The sequence below is a fragment of the Mustela nigripes genome, chromosome 13 (assembly GCF_022355385.1).
Source record: "Mustela nigripes isolate SB6536 chromosome 13, MUSNIG.SB6536, whole genome shotgun sequence".
Classification (NCBI taxonomy): domain Eukaryota; kingdom Metazoa; phylum Chordata; class Mammalia; order Carnivora; family Mustelidae; genus Mustela; species Mustela nigripes.
In genome coordinates this window covers 120,691,588-120,709,944 of record NC_081569.1, presented here as the reverse complement: position 1 = coordinate 120,709,944, position 18,357 = coordinate 120,691,588, and positions in this window count along the sequence as shown.

Sequence of the window (18,357 nt, the reverse complement as noted above, 5' to 3'; positions counted from 1 at the left end):
TGAATTCTAAAAGTCTATTGGCTAATTTAGTTATTCCTAATCTGTGGACTGCAGGTCCATCAGAAGTGAGCAAAGGGTTAAATATAAAGAATCTTTGACTCTCTATGCATACAATGTACTGAACTTTGAAAAACATTACTGTATTTAACACATGTATATTCTGCTGGAAGGAGAAACTGATGTCCCTGGGGAGCCTTGAGTTGAGCAACTGAGTCCTCAAGGTTTCATTTTTTTTTTTCAATTGTTCAGTATTTATTTCCTGTTAAGTGGACCCTTGGGGCACTTGAAAGGAGTTCCAAAATTTCTGCTTGAGGGTTCTATCTGCTGCAAGCAAAGTTGGACTGACTTAAAATTCAATGAGATTTGACAAATCAGTCTTAATCTGAGTTAACTGGCTAACTATTTTTATTTATTAAAGTATTATTTTAGTACTCTTCATAGATTGGCACTCTCGTCAGGTCTCTGGCATGTCTATTTTTTACCATGCTTTATCTTGCTTGGTTGGTTGCTTATATTACTTGATTGTGTGTGTGTGTGTGTGTGTGTGTGCGTGTGTGCACATGTGCACTTAATGTTTTAAGGTGTCAATACATTTACAATAGTTTTCAGTCATTTTCTCAAACACCGATAGGACATGAACAATATCGTGGATCTAAAAAGTTCTTTAGCATCTAAAAGGGGTCTTCATAGATGAAAAATGAGCAACTACTCTCTTGAACTGTAAAGCTGCCCGCTGCAAAAACACTATCTGTTTTTATTTTACTGTGGGATTTTTTTTTTTTATTTATAAGCTCAATCTTATTTATAAAAGACAACCAGAGTGTCCTTTTTCATTCAGAGATTGCTGTTTCCTTTTATTCATTTACCCAAATACCCACTTTCTCTATTACAGAAATCGCTTCTCATTTGACATCCACTTTTCTTCCTACTCCACCCATCTCCCACTGAATAAACTAACGCAATATGATTTGTAAAAATGTCAGAATTTACATCATCATCCGTCTATATTTCTCTTTCAAAGTAATTTAGAATCTGTGGCATTGTAAGAGTCTTTTAGCTAGGGGGTGGGATTATGCACATTGGGGAGGGTATGTGCTTTGGTGAGTGCTGTGAAGTGTGTAAACCTGGTGATTCACAGACCTGTACCCCTGGGGATAAAAATATATGTTTATAAAAAATAAAAAATTAAAAAAAAGAGTCTTTTAGCTTAAACAATTCTGAAATTTTTTATAGAGTTTTCCAGATGTTTTTTCTGAATGGAAACTTTGTCAAACCATAATCTGCCGGGACCTCAAAAAATATTTGGTTGGTAGTTTTTCCTTTTCCTCTCTCTGCTCCAAATTGAAATTGAGTTCTAGGTCATCTTTGGTCAGAAAAATTTTTTCTCCCTTCTTTTCCTTCCTCAACAGACCACGCTACACTTTTAAAGTAATAAAACATCATTTAAATGAAATGCACAAAGCAATAACCACTGAGTTCAATGCCATTAAATATTTATCAATACAATAGTACAAGTTTGACTGTGAAGTAAACATTAAGTCCTATAAATTTAATAGTTTCCTGTAAAAGGAAAAAAAAATTCTCTCCAAGCTTTGGCAACCCAGAATACTGGACTTAACAAATAAATAGTTCATAGTGTGCCAAAATGGAATTGCCAAATGATTGACCACATCCTATACTGTACAGGGAAAAGGCCACTATTGTTTGTACATGTGTGTTTCATTCAATATTTAACTTTGGTGGATAAATAGCATGAAGTTGGTATTTCTAAATTAACCTTTGTTTTTAACTCACTACAGATGAATGACTATAGGTGCAGAAAAAAGACACTGGAGGGCTTAGGGAAAGAGGAACATCAGGAAATCTTGACTTGATATGTCGGCTCAGATCAAGAATTGCCGATTTAAATTTGGAGGGATTAGACCACACGTAGTAAATTTTCTATACTGGCATTGATATATGTAAGAAAACCACCTACTGCTTCTGTGTTTTTTGTTTGTTTTTGTTGTTCCCCCAGGAAAGAATAACAAAAGTAAAAATTTAATGAAGTGGTTTTAAGACACTAAAAGGCAGAGGAAATTATTATGATCACACCCTGACACCAATGATGTTTCTTTAGTAAAAGCTATGTGTGTGTCATTAACAAAAGCTATCTTACATTGGAAAATTGTTATCGTTTTTCTTAATTTGTATTGGGAATACTGGAGGAATATATTCTGTGAGGGCTATATTGATTAATTCAATCACGGAACACTAAATTCAGAATATCTCCTTACACGTTGAAATATTCTAAAATGCACACACATATACACATACACACACCTACCTACCTTTGGTCTATTGGCCTCCTAAAGCAATAAATTACTGAAAGATCACAGATAATCCATATCAATGTAATTATGATGAATAATTAAATACCATTAAATATTTTATCCTAGAAATAGTTATGTATTTAGCAGAGAAGAAATAAATATTTTTATAACAATAATGATTATGAAAATAAGAATAACATTTCTAACAAAAATTATTACCTTTTTTAATGACTCTCAATGAATGCTGCAATATTAGAAGCACTCTTCTAGACAACGAACTTCCAACAAATCTAGGTGATTTTTTTAATCTCAGAGACTCCATAGAACCCTCTATACCAGATACCCTTCCAGAAAGCTGCGGCCAGGGCACACCTCTCTACAGTGGAGAATCCAGAATTTGCAGCTTTTCTGCATGAGTTATTTTCTATGCGCACCTCTCCTTTCTTCCTCTTGGTTATCAACCACTTTGCTTCTCTCTTTTTTTTTTTTTCTTCTCTTCTTTTCTCTTGTGGTTTTGTTTGTTTGTTTGTTTGTTTCCTCCTTCCCCTCTGCTCTTCAGTTGATTCTGCATTTCTGGTTTATGACCAGAGCCCCATTCCTTTTATCTCACCATTTCTCAGGAAGGAGAGATGTATATGTATATTTTGGGATATAAGTTCCAAAAAGATTAGTGAAGATGTCTGATCCATGGAGAACAAATTCAATGTCTGTGGGTAATACAATTCAGCGAAATGCATAATGAGGGGCTTATTTTCTAAGAGATCGGGTGCTGGAGGGAGGCTCCGCAGCTTCAGTGAAGACCCACTGAACCTACTGCCTCCGGGTCTGGATGTAGAAGGCAAGAGTGGTACCACAAATCTAGCCTAAGAAATTGGTAAATAAGAATGATATTCTGGTCATTTTATTTTATTTTAAAGATTTTATTTATTTATTTGACAGACAGAGATCACAGCTAGGCAGAGAGGCAGGCAGAGGAAGAGAGGAGGAAGCAGGCTCCCTGCTGAGCAGAGAGCCCTATGCGGGGCTGGATCCCAGGACCCCGGGATCATGACCTGAGCAGAAGGCCGAGGCTTTAACCCACTGAGCCACCCAGGCGCCCCTCTGGTCATTTTAGAACCCAAGACATCAGATTGGTTGTTGAATGTCTTTTTCCAACCACAGTGATAACTTTATCCAGTTCAACAAAGCAGATTTTATGAAATTGGAATGCTGGACTATGAATATGTGTTGTTCTCACATGGGCAGCCACTGTTTATATTCGGTGCTAATCTTCCAGAATTTTAGAAGAATCCAGTACCTCATGCAGCCATAAAAAACAAATCCCTTCCACCAAGCTTTTAGTGAGAAATGTGTATTTTGCTCGAGTTCATTGAAGAAGAAAAGAAGACGTATATTAAATGTTACATAACAAAAATCAAGATAAATCCTCATTTCTCATGTCTGTTCCTTTCTAAACATGTCTTGTGACCTCCAGCCACCAAATCATCTCTATAAAAACTTTCAGAGCAGCCGCTTTATTTTCTCCTTTCCTGTGTTCTGAGTTCCTGAACTAGAAATCCTCCTTTTGAATTTTTCTATATTTTTAATTCCATGCTTATTTTATGAGTAATTTAAGTCTATGACAGTTCTTTCCCACTTTCACAACTAAATCCATTTCACTTGATGCAAAGGCCAGCCAACCCCTTTGTTATAATGATGCACCCTCCTCAGACATCAATGACATGTGGCTAGTATGCCCCGTTGTCTCTTTCTTGTCATAAGTACAACATTTATGATGTATATTATATATACCACTAGTAATATAATTATATTATAATATATCTTATATTTAAAAATATGTGTGTATATATATTATTATTATTTCCAGCTATTTGATGTCATGCAAGGTCCTTAACCTTTCTAAGCCTCAAGAATAATAACAGTACTTATCTCAAAAGGGAATAAAATGTGCATGTGTATATGTATATGTATGTGTATATGTATATGTATATGTATATGTATATGTATATATTGTGGGTTCCGAATAGTGTCTGGCCCATTGTAAGTGCTACGGAATGGTATGTGTTATTATTTTTATCATATATATCATACCACCGGAGTTTACTAAAGGAGTTATAAAAATAGAAGTTTCAAAAAGACTAAAAAGTGTAACTTAGCTAATCTGGCTCAGAGGACAACTTAATAAAAAATATTTAAAGAGAACTAAAGTATTTTTCCCCTTTGGCAAGACTCAAGTGTCACACTCTGACCTTGTGCTGCACCCCAAGAAAAGTTCTTATCTTCACAGGAATCTCTGCCTTCTTTCTGGTTGTGCCTAGAGGGGGTGATCAGATGACCTAACTCACTTAGGGTGTCAAAATGTACATAGGAACGTGCATAGCGAGCTGTCATTGCCTTGCTCCAGGCATCTTGCCAGGTTGTGAAGTTGAATATTCAGTTGGGTTTGTATCTCATCATCACAGCTACGGACCGGGGGGGACCAAAAGGGCCAGACAGCGATGAATTAATGAAGCTCTGTGGGAAGTCTAAATAGAGACAAAAGTTTTCATCTATATTTGTTTAAGAATGTTGAAGTAGAGCTTGCTTTCCAAATGCCATGTCTAATTTAAGAGCAGGCCTGCAGTGGTAATAGTCCAATATCACCATGTCTCTACTGCCTGCTAAAGCTGATACCAGGAGACATCATGCTGTGGAAACAATTATATCAACATAATTGGAAAATATTTTTTCGGTGCAGTTCTGCCTTAATTAAAGCTCATTTTACATCTTGGGGAAGGAAGTGTTTTCTCAAAACTTTGGGGGTATATTTAATGTCTCAAAAATTAAAGCCTAGATCAAACACACAAAAGAAGGCTAATGTAGATCAGGGATACAGAGAATCAAATAGAGATTTTTACTTCAGGTGATGAAGTTTTGAATCCTAGTCCTGCCACTTATTGGCTAATGACCTTGGGCAGGTGACTTCAAGTCTGTACCTCTAGGTTTTTCTACTGAAAACATTTATGACTAATGTGTGCTTCTGTGAATTGTTGTGGGAAATAATTTGCCCATGAAAATATCTTGAGAAGTATAGGGGTAGAAAGTGAGATCCTGGGTAGATCTGGTGATAGCAAATCTACTCTGCATCACCAAATGAGAGAAAATTGTTTTATGCTTCTGAGAGTAGCATAAAGAATGGAAAGGATTTCAAAAGAGAAAAGGGAGTTGGGGGGAGGAATTAACAAAATGGCCTAAGGCTAGCCCATGTGGCTTCATAGATCTCAGGCAGTGGGTGTCCGTACTTACAGGAATTTTAAGACATTAAATAACAAGAATATCTAATATACAATTTTTAGGGTTGTTCTCTGATATTGGTGCAATCCCTCCCACTCCAGAATGGAATAGATATCCAGTGATATCTACCAATAACATCAGTGATTAGGTGTTTTATTGTTGGTGACACTAGTGGTGGAAATTGTAAAGAGGAAAGATTAAGCCAAGTTTTATCTCTGGTTCATCACTGTGTAGAAAGAGGGCACTGTAGGAAATAAGAGCTTGAGGAAATTAGTCCACTGGAAAAATCACAAGTATCTTAGAGAAATCAGGATAACTATTGGGTGCAGAAGAAGGATTTGAGGTGAAAATCAAAGAACTTGGCAGGCCCACCTGATATCTGGGCTATAGACATACAGCAATCAGTATGTTGACTGATATGCTTATATATTCAATAAATGGTTATTACTCTTATGAAGCCAATGAGGATACCTTAAACAATAATATTCTATTTTGAATAAGTAATATTTTACCCTTTAAATGTCATTTCACTTTTTTAAAATTTATTTTTTATTTATTTTTAGCATAACGGTATTCATTATTTTTGCACCACACCCAGTGCTCACTTTTTTTTTTTTAAAGATTTTATTTATTTATTTGACAGACAGAGATCACAAGTAGGCAGAGAGGCAGGCGGGGGCGAGGTGGGAAGCAGGATCCCCGCTGAGCAGAGAGCCCGATGTGGGGCTCTCTCCCAGGACCCTGGGATCATGACCTGAGCCAAAGGAAAAGGCTTTAACCCACTGAGCCACCCAGGCAGCCCATCATTTCACTTTTTAATCTCCTTATCTCATGGATCAGGTTGTTCCTTCCCTCCCCTAATGGTTTTCTCCAAAATATTAGTAATCACAATCCATTCTTGACTGATTACATATTTGAGGATAGATTTTCCAGGTGCAAGTTTATATCCATATTTTCTGCTCATAAAGCATAATAAAGTGCTGGTGCATAGGTGCAGTCAACAAACCTCTCTTGACTAAATCAATGCATTTGTGTTTGATTCTCACAATAATAAATAGGAGAGATATTGTTTCCTTTCCTTTATGGACAAACTGCAGATCAGAGTGATATGCCCAAATTCACATAGGTAGTCAGTGACAGTCATGGCTTGGACCTAAGTCTTCTCAGAGATTAGAATTCTTCTCATCTTATTTCATTCATAGCAAGATTTTTCCAAACAGATAAGGCAAAAAGTAACATAATTTAAAATTTCTGAGATATTTACTTAATTTTATGGAAAATTAGACAATTTCTCCTTCCTACTGGTTATTACTCTAAAAAGAGATTGAATGTTTGATAACAGATTTTACAAATCGGTGTCCCTGCTGGATTTAGCCTTCATTCTTCAAAATGAATTTGCATAACTTTTAATTTGTCATGTTATTTCCAACCAAGAAGAAATGAATGCACTTCGTGTTTGGTATAATGAATCCATGACCTAGAGATGTATTCTGGGATCTTAAAATCCTGAACATAGATTTTGACTTTAGATGGCTATATGCTGCTTATCCCAACACATTGTCTTTAAGTTGAAAAAAAAAAAAAAAAAAGGCATTTGGCATCAGAAAACAGAAACTGTGGTCCCTAGAGTCCCAGATGCTCTCAAAAGCAAAACACTGACCAAGTTCAGAGAAACCTATCATTTACTTTTCTCTTACTCTTATCTAGCTTTATTATCAAACTCTGTTCTAATCTCAGATTAATGCTTGGAAGTCAGTTTTTAACTTCACACTTTCACAGATTTGTTATCTCTTTGCTACTCAACTAAGTGCCCAATTTTGGCCATGTACTCTTATCCTTATGTTATACTTCGGTGACTGTATCAGTTTCAGAGTTTTCCAGTTAAAAATGACAGAAAACAGAAATGCATTGGTTTAAAAAAACATGGGTTTATTTAACATTATAACAAGAAATCTAGAGGGATCCACTCGAGCTGGGAGGACTGCTTAGAGATGGTCTCAGTGTCCTGCTTTTTCTATTTCTGTCTCAATCCGGAAGCTTTTCCTCACATAGTTTCAAGATGGCAGCTGTGTCTTCAGACATCTAGTGGGAAAGTCTTGGGAAAGTCTGGCCATTTCATTTATGGAGACCTAACTTTATATTCATAGAGACCTTAGTCTGTCTTTTTTGACCAGGTAGGCATCAAATGGCTGACACTAGCTAGAAGGTGGCTAGGAAAAAAAGGTTAGTGGATGAGAGCAGGAAAAACCAAGAGGGTCTACATAAATGATCTTACAGTTTTCCTCAAAATTCTAACTTTACTCTTCTTTCCTCAGATCACAGGTCTCTAATATATAGGAGAGAGGATAACTATAATATACTTAATGTCTACAATAAAACTTCAAGTCCCAGAATCTGAGAATCTCAGACTTGCCAAAGACTTCAAAGGTCATCTGGACCAATCTCGTATTCAAGTTTGATTTTTATGAAAATGAATTTGTTCAGCCTGTGTTAGAAAATCTTCAGCGATTTTGACCAGCTAGCAGCTGGGTAAGGCTATTGCCAGCAGAATGTGGCTTTTGATTCCTTTTAGCACTCCCTAAGAGAACCACCTACCAGATAAACTGTGTCTCTGGTCAACATTCTCCCTGGGGTCAGATGAGAGGGAGGGAAGGTGCGTAGGATACACAATAGCTTACTGATCTGGAGTCCTTTTTCCCATGTAGCTGCTGGTGGTCTGGAAGACAAACAAACAACTGGAATATTTTGAGGGCAAAATTAATGGTTAGAACAAGAAATGCTATCAAGGAGATTACCAGCATGCCCCTTGCCTAGGACGTTAGCCATTCTCCGAAGGCAACGTGGGTGGGTAGGCTAAATTGTCAGTTCATTTTGCTGAATTAAAAAGGGAAGAATGTCAGAAATAAGGGCTGAGGCATTCAGAAGGTCTAGTATGACTGGAAAAAGGAAGCTGTGTGGATAGTGACAGGCTTGAATTAGCTCAGCTAGGTGGAGACATTTTAATGTTTTCCTGGCAGCCTAACTTACATCACATGTATATAAATATATTTACATACTGATGTTTAATAGCCAGGGAAGTGAGAAAGGAAGGAGCCTTTTTTTTTTTTTTTGAGTGACCCATTCATATTTTTTGAAATAGTATATAAAATGAACATTCTCACAGATCACATGTTTTTGAAAAACAAAATAAAATGATACTAAGAAATCTCTAAATTCATCCACCACATTGTCATGGACAGATAGCATCAAAATATGCACAATGACCTTTTCAAACTGCTGTGGAAATTGATATGACTGCAAACAACTGTTACTATGCCCTTTTTAGCCATAGTTCTGACATATTTTAGATAATAAGGAAAGCACAGAATTGAAAAAAAAATATTTTTTACACCTAGAAAGAAGAATTGTGTGCTATACAAAGTCTATAATATAATGGATTTGATACAATTGTTACTATGTTAGGTTTTATTTTCAAATCTTTAAAATGTATATGTTTTCCTGTTTCCTCTGAGAGATAACAAAAGAATTAGCAGAACTTGCTCAGCAATTCACAAAGATTTGATTGACAACACAAAAACATTTACTAAACCACTTAGCTCATAGTATTCTATTGCTTTATTTCAAATAAGGAATAATTCTGTCTTTGAGAGTTGCTTAGTTCTTGTTATCAGTGTATATTTATATGTTTACTATTTTATTGACAGCTTAATTTTTTATATGCACATAAAAACTACCGATCAAGTCCTTAATATAAATAATAGAGGCTAATTTGAATCTTTCCATACACACACAGCCTCCTATATCAGCAACAGTAAAAAGGAGACACCTTCAAAATTTTTCCCAGTTCTCATTTCTAACTTCATCCCATTTTCAGTCCACCAGAACACACTGACACCTTAGAACACCTATATATATATATAGATAGATAGATAGATTTGGTAGATAAACACACACACACACACACACACACACACACACACAGAGGCAGATAGATGGGTAGAGGAATAGAAGGATGAATGAAAATAGATTCAGTGCTTCAAAACAACGGTTGACACTTCACTTCTCCTTAAACAAAGGTTTTGGAAAAGACTTCTTGCATTCCAGAAAGAAGCCCATTGGCTTTCTGGATTAAAATGGCTGTTAGAGCAAGAGATGTACTTTTCTTCTTTTTGAGATTTTAATGACTTAAGATTTATAAGAAAGTATTATTTTGGTAATATCTTCTGTAACCAGGACTATGGTACATTGCTTACATCTCTGGATTTGATTTCATTTTGACTTACTGAAGTGAAACATTTACCTGAAGTAGGATTAGGGAAACATTTATCAAGTATAGACCAAAGGTTCATAATATGCCTCATAATATTTCGATGACTGGACAAGTTCTGTAAATTCAACAGCCTCAAATCTTCCAACAATCTCTTTTGTTTCTGCTATTACAAGTCTACTCTGATGCATTATATCTGCAATACTCCACAGTTATCCTGTTTTTACAGCACCTCTTTGAGATTAGCCAATGACCCATTCACTCATGTTCATCTTTGGAGGAGAGAATTGAACCCCAAACTGTTAAAACTATGTTAAGTATAAAGAATAAATGAGAAAGGAGCCTAATGCTCAGGAATTCACGTGATGGCCTTATGGGCATTTGGTTGCATGTCAGGTCTGTTATCAAAAGAAGATCGAGGGGTACCTGGGTGGCTCAGTGGGTTAAGCCTCTGCCTTTGGCTCAGGTTATGATATCACGGTCCTGGGATCAAGCCTACTGAGCAGAGAGCCTGCTTCCCCTCCTCTCTCCCTGCCTTCTGCTCTGTCTACTTGTGATCTCTCTCTCTCTCTGTCAAATAAATAAAATTAAAAAAAAAAATAGAAGATGAACTAAAAGCTACCCTATATCATGATTCTTATATCCTTTGTTATTGCTTAAGGTATGCAGTAATTTGTTTTCTTGTTTTTCTTGTTGTTGTTTATTTGTCTTTTTCTTTCATATTATCTCTCGATTCTTCCATTTTTGCTGGTGTGTGCAAGATAACTCCATAGAGATTCTGGTTTATAATTTATTTTTAGGCTACTTTTCATTATGATTACAGATAAGCCATAAAACCTAAATATGGTGATGCTTTGTATGATTTTGCCTTTATATTGTACTGTACTTTGTATTGTACTGAATTTTCTACTGTAAGTCTAACTACAAAGATAGGGCCAAACTGGGTTATATCCATGAGCCAAAAGCCATCACACTCAGTGGTCTGTTCACAAAGATCCTTCATTGCATTGTGGGAGAACGTGACTGAAGAAAGAGAGAACAAATTCATTCATTCATTCAACCAAGGAAGTACCAAGAAACTCCTATGTAATATACTAAATACTGAAATGGGGATACAGGAGTTTATAAATAACTGTGTTTGTCCTACAAAAATCCTCAATGTATATTTGGAGGAGTCCAATGGGGAAGTCAGAGGCCACTCAAGGTAAATTTCCCCTACTTCCTCGTGTTAACCTATGTTCTTTGACAGTAAGTTAAAAATTAATAGAGTGTTGGTACCAGGAAGTGACTTGACTGGCAAAGGTAATCTATTCAAATTGAACAGCTTGAGAAGAGTTTAATATGACTTCCCTTCACTTTTCCATTCAGGCAGAATGGAAGGAAACCACAGAGGGTAATATAATGCTAAAGCTTCAGGGGCTGGGGAAGGACGTATTACTGGAATCTGAAGAAAGCTACATGGAAAGCTTCTCTAGGGAGGAGCTAAAATCTTGGGTTAATAGTTTGGGACTGCTGTCAGTTTAAGATAACACTGGAGGGCAGGACATGGAAGAATAGCTGACTGTACCTTTCTCTTTACTTCCTCCAAACCCTTCCTTGCCGGACTCCATACTATTCAAATGCATCTTGAAGCTGAGCAAGGGAATCATCTAAGTCAGCTTTCAGGGACATGAGAAAGGGTGGAAAGTAGACCAGAAACCATTCTGCACAATTATCAAAGCACAGATTCTAAAGCTGGACTGCATAGGTCCAAGCATCAGCGCTGGGACTTTCCAAGTATGACCATAGGCAACTTATTTATGCTTTGTTGCCTCTATTTACTTATTTTCATAATGGAGAGTAATACCAGCACTTCAAAATTGAGTTTCGCTTAATAAAATTTTAATTTTTGAACAGTTTTAGACTTATAGGAAGAGTGAGAAGATAGTATACAGAGTCCCATATGGCCCACATGCAGTTTGTCCTATTGCCACTGTCTTACATAACTGGAGTAGATTTGTTGCAATTAACAAGTCAATATTGATAAATTATTATTAAATGAAGTCCATGCACTAATCAGATTTCTTTAGTTTTTATTAGGTCTTTTTCTGGTCTTGGATGTCATCCAGACTACACACTGCATTTAGCATCTCTCATTCTTTGGTCTCCTCTTGCCTGTGACAGTTTCTCCATCTTTTTTATCCTTGATGACCTTGATAGTTTTGAGGGGCACTGGTTGGGCACAGATGAAGAATATAAACCACAATGGACCTTAACTAGGATTTTTAAAATTTGGGATATAATTAACGTGCCATAAAATTCACATTTCAAATGTTACAGTTTAGTGGGTTTTAGTATGTATACCCGGTTCTTCAGCCATTACTCCTATCTAATTCTAGAATAATTCTGTCACCCCCAAATGAAATCCCATACTCACTTACTACTCCCCCAATCCTCTGGAAACCACTAATTTACTTTGTATCTCTATGGATTTGTCCATTCTGAACAATTTGTATAAATAGAATCATACACTATGTGGCCTTTACTGCCTGGATTCCTAAGCTGTTGTATGTGTTACCAATTATTCCTTTATGTGGTTAAATAATATTCACTTGTATGGATATACCTTATTTTATTTTTTAGTGCATCAGTTGGTGGACATTTGGGTTGTTTCTACTTTTTGGCTATTACATTCAACGCTGCTACGAACGTTTGAATATGAGTTTTTGTGTGAGCATATGTTTTCAGTCTCTTGGATATGTGTCTAGGGATAGAAATGTTGGATCATATAGTAATGTTTGGGGACTCAATGTTTGGGGACTGCCAAATTCTTTTATATAGTAACGGCTCTATTTTACATACCCGCCCAGCAGGGTATGAAGTTTCCAATTTTTCCACATCCATGTCAGCACTTGGTATCATCTGTCTTTTTTGACTTGGTCATCCTAGTGGGTGTGACATGATATCTTACTGTGGTTTTGGTTTATATTTTCCAGATGGCTAATGGTGCTGGGCATCTTTTCATGTCCTAATTTTCCATTTGTGTATCTCCTTTCCAATAATGGGTATGTGAATTTTTTTGCCCACTTTTAAGTTGAATTACTTTTCCTTTTTCATTTTGTGTAGTAAGAGTTCTTAATATATTCTGGGTGCTAGGCCAGTTAGGAGACATACAGTTTACAAATATTTTATTATATTCTGTAGGTGGTCTTTTAACTATGTTGATCATATCCTTTGAAACACAAAATTTTTAATTTTGATGAAGTCAACTCATTCGTTTTTTTTTTGTGTGTGTGTGTATGTTCTTGTGCTGCAGGTGTCATAACAATAACAAAAAAATGTGAATTTCAAGGTCACAACAATGTATAGCTATGTTGTATTCCAGACTCTCATAGTTTTAGCACTTACACTTAGGCCATTGATCCATTTAGAATTAATTTTTGTATGTGGTGTGAGGTCAGAGTCCAATTTCATTCTTTTGCATGTGGATATTCAGTTTCCTTAGCACTCTTCGTTGAAAGGAATAAATTGGTATTTGTCAGTATTTCCCTCATGAATAGACTGGGCTTATGGATTTGAGAAAGGAGGTCATAGAGCTGAAGTTCCATTCTTATCACATCATATGGTCATGAATTTTACCACAGTGAGGTTAACCTTGATCACCTGGATTAGGTACTATTTGTCAGGTTTCTCCATAAGTTATTTTCCCTCCTCCCTTCTCCATCCCACTATTCATATTACACACTTTCTTAAAAATTTTTTTACTTATTTGGGGCGCCTGGGTGGCTCAGTTGGTTAAGCGACTGCCTTCGACTCAGGTCATGATCCCGGAGTCCCGGGATCAAGTCCCACATCGGGCTCCCAGCTCCATGGGGAGTCTGCTTCTCCCTCTGACCTTCTCCCCTCTCATGCTCTCTCTCTCACTCTCTCTCAAATAAATAAATAAATAAATAAATAAATAAAATTTTTTACTTATTTTAGAGAGAGAGTGAGAGCTACAGAAAGAGAGAGATGGAACACACAGAGGGAGAGGGAGAGGGAGAAACTCAGACTCCCCTCTAAGCAGGGAGCTGGACTCGGGGTTTGATCGCAGGACTCCGAGATCATGATCTGAGCCTAAGGCAGACGCCCAACCAATAAACCACCCAGGTGCCCTGTGCTATATTCTTTAGAAGGAAGTTATTATGCTTTACCCACACTTAAGGAGAGGGGAGTTATGTTCCACCTCTTTGAGGGCAGAGCATCTACATAAATTCTTCAGAACAGGAAATGTATTCTTTCTCATTTTAGAAATTCATTCATTATATCAGTGTGCACTCATAAATATTTATTAAGTACTTCTGATTATAACCCAATAATTCTTTGTTTATTTTATTGCTTAGATTGTTGCATTTTAGCCTGTGTTCTCTCAGTTGTCTCCTTTGACATAATCATATTATTGCATTATCATTTAAGTATTTTACTACCTTTTGGAATTTCAAGATATTCCAGGTTTATCTTGTATATTTCATGTTCCCACCTAGAACCAGTTATTTCTTCAAGGGACAAATATTCCTTTTAATGGCAAAGAGTATTAGGACCTGTTATCCCGGGGCTCCTGGATGGCTCTGTCAGTTAAGTGTCTAACTCCTGATTTCAGCTCAGGTCATGATCTCAGGTTTGTGAGATTGAGTCCCACATCCATACTAGGTATGGAGCCTGGCTGGGATTCTCTCTCTCCCACTGCCTCTTCCACAACCTCTTTCTTAAAAAAAAATAAATAAATAAAAAATAAGGAAAAAAGAAGAAGAAGAAGACGAAGAAGCAGAAGAAGCAGCAGCTGTTATCTAGGCCAGGTTATTCATTTTCATTAGGTATTAGGAAGTCACTGTATCTCTGTCCTCTCAGCTGACTAGTAAGCTAAATAGAAGTTCACACTGATATCACCAACCTTCATACATTACCACATGGACTATATTTGCCTTCTTTACTCACTTATCTATAACCTACTCCACCAACAGGGAGGAACCTAGCTCTCATGAGTTTTTTAACACTTCATACAGGACAAGTTTTCTGGCAATGAAATCCTTGAGGTTTTCTTTTTTTCCTTTTTTAAATTCTGTTTTTGTCTTTAAACTTTCTTCATTTTTCAATGCTAGTTTTATTGGCCATGGAATGTAGGTTCATATTTTTTTTTCCTCACAATGCTTTAAATGTTTCATTCCACTCTCTTCTTGGCTATATGACTTCTATGATTAATGGGCTCTAATTCTTGTCCTTGCTTTTCTACATGTAAATTTTTTTGTTTTTGTGGTTTTTTTCTTTGTTTTTGTTTTAGTTTTTTAATCTAGATACTTTCAAGATGGTCTTTTTGTCTTTGGTTTTCTGTAATTTGAATATGATATGCTAGGCGTGGTTTTTTTTAATATCCATCCCTCTGTATCTTTAATTTTTCTGGATTTTTTTTTAGTAACTGTCATTATTTTGGGACAGTCCTTAGTTATTATTTTTTTAAAGGTTTTACTTATTTATTTCACAGAGAGAGAGAGAGATCAGAAGTAGGCAGAGGCAGGCAGAAGGAGAAGGGGGAAGCAGGCTCCCTGCTGAGCAGAGAGTCCTATGTGATGCTCGATTCCAGGACCCCGAGATCATGACCTGAGCCAAAGGCAGAGGGTTACTCCAGTGAGCTACCCAGGTGCCCCAGTTCTTGCTTATTATTATTATTAAAAACCTTTCTTTGCCCCATTCTGTTTATTTTCCTCCCAGCAATGTGTATATTCCACTTTTGAAGGTATACCTCAATTCTTTGTTATTCTGTGTGGTTTATTAATTCTCTTTTTCTCCTTATGTTTATTTTGGGCATTTTCTTATAGCCTGATTTCAGCCTCATTTGTTTTTTCCTCTAACTTGCAGAGTCTAGTAAAAATTCAGTAATTGCACTCATCTTTCTCTGGTACAGTTCTTTTTATTTCTAGTATTTCCTTTTGGTTCTTTCTACTTTAGATATGTTCTACTTGACTCAAAGAATCTCTATTTGTTTATCCATAAGACCAGAAATGTGAATTAAATGTATCATTAAGTCAATTAAGGAAACATATTTCAAATATCTATATTTTTGGAAATGATAAGATTAAGCACTCAGACAATTGAGTTTTCCTTTAAAAAAATCATTTTCTTTGGTCCATCTAAATTTATTTCCATGCTTAACTTAGTATCGGTATCTAATTGTAGTTGCACATTCAAGTGAGATTGCTATAATATTTAGTGTCAAGACAGGTACAGAACCACAACACAATACTAAAATTTAAATCCTGGAGTCAGAAAATTATCAGTGGCTCAATCAGAGTCAGTAATATAATGAGAAGTACCCACATTAGGGTGAAGGAAATTGGAGGACTAGAATCTCTGAGTAATTTCCAAGACCATGCAACTCACTCTAACCTGAACACCAGGTGATAGACTAAGACTGAAGGAATATGTGAGCAAAATTCTTATAAGCAGACTCTTGTCATTTCATTTTGAAGGCTAAGAACTACACTCTTGTTCACTCATATTTGAGCAAATTAAAGGCATAGTATGGTAACACTATTATCGGATAAACAATGAAGAGCGGACAAAACTTGCTTAAATCCTGTCTTGGAAGAGGCCAATAAGAAAGAAAGAGAGAAGAAAGAAAAAAAGAAAGAAAGAAAGAAAGAAAATGAAAAGAAGGAAGGAAGGAGGAAGGGTGGGAGGAAAGGAAGAAAAATAAAGAAAAACAAAGACAGGGAAAGAATGTTCATAGCAGCAATGGCCACGGTCGCCAAACTGTGCAAAGATCCAAGATGACCTTCAACGGACGAATGGATAAGGAAGATGTGGTCCATATACACTATGGAGTATTGTGCCTCCATCAGAAAGGATGAATACCCAACTTGTGTAGCAACGTGACGGGACTGGAAGAGATTATGCTGAGTGAGATAAGTCAAGCAGAGAGAGTCAATTATCATATGGTTTCACTTATTTGTGGAGCATAACAAATATCATGGAGGACAAGGGGTGTTAGGAGAAGCGAGTTGGGGGAAATTGGAAGGGGAGATGGACCATGAGAGACTATAGACTCTGAAAAACAATCTGAGGTTTTTGAAGTGGGGCGGGGCAGTGGTGGGAGGTTGGGGGAACCAGGTGGTGGGTATTAGAGAGGGCACGGATTGCATGGAGCACTGGGATGGGTGCAAAAACAATGAATACTGTTATGCTGGAAAGAAATAAAAAATTGAAAAATTAAAAAAAAAAAGAAAGAAAGAGAAGAAGGAAGGGAAGAAAGAAAGAAAGAAGGTCCATGATAACAAACATATATGCAGCTATTGCATGTTATAGAATTTTTAAGCAAATGCTGTACTTCATCACGATTCATTAGGCTTAACAAATGTTGTTGAGTTAAATCTATAAACCATATTCCCCACCATCCCTCTAAATTCCAATTTTCAGTTCAGAAGAAGAGTGCACTGTTTTTTTAATCAAAGTTCCTCAAAGCATTTCCTTTTGAAAAGGTTAGCATCAATCTGAAACACTGGGGAAACTGCAAAAATAACTTTAAACGGCAGCACTTTATTTTTAACACAAGCAACAAACTATTATTCTTTTCTAATACTGTGAATTGAAGAAAGTAGAAAGGTGTTCAAACACTGTACTGCTAGAATATTCTTGTTTTCTTCTTCGAAATAGGAAGAAGAAAACACTTCTTGCAATCAGTTGAAACAATAATGTGGCAGGGATAATCATTACAGAGTAAGATTCATTCTCAAAACTGTCACTAAACACTCAGCCTAGGTATCTTCATGCACTGACTCAGCTAAATGATGTCATTTCTTTTTTTCTTTTTAAGCAATAGTGAAATCCTGATTCTGACAGACTCCATTCCTTTCTCAAAAATTCAACTCCATAATAAGGTAGAGCTCACTATACTTCCATTTAATTCCTGTCAAAGTTATCACAAGTAATTTGCTCTCTAATGAAAATAACAAAAGGGCCATGTCTCATTTTGCAGGCAATTTTTAGTAGAAAACACAAGGGACTGAAATACTGGCAACTTATTTTCTGGTGGTAGGATTAGTTTATTGTGAAAGAAAGAAAGAAAGAAAGAAAGAAAGAGAGAGAGAGAAGGAAGGAAGGAAGGAAGAAAAGAAAGGAAAGGAAAAGAAAAGAAAAGAAAAGAAAAGAAAAGAAAAGAAAAGAAAAGAAAAGGAAGGAGGAAAAAGAAAGAAAAGGTAAAAAGCTGCGACTGGAAGGAGGTGGGTAGAACTAATGGAGCTCTTAAGGGGAAAGATAAGTCTTTTAATCCTTGAATTCCCAGTCCTAGCATGTGGCTTTATGTTCAATTATTGTTTCTGTAATGAATGAATGAATGAATGGATGACCACACTATGAAAATTCCTACAAGAGTGTTTGTTTTTAAAGAAAGTAAATCCTCATGTTCCTTTCGTTTCCTTTTCTTTTTTCTTTTCTTTTCTTTTTCTTTTCTTTTCTTTTCTTTTCTTTTCTTTTCTTTTCTTTTCTTTTCTTTTC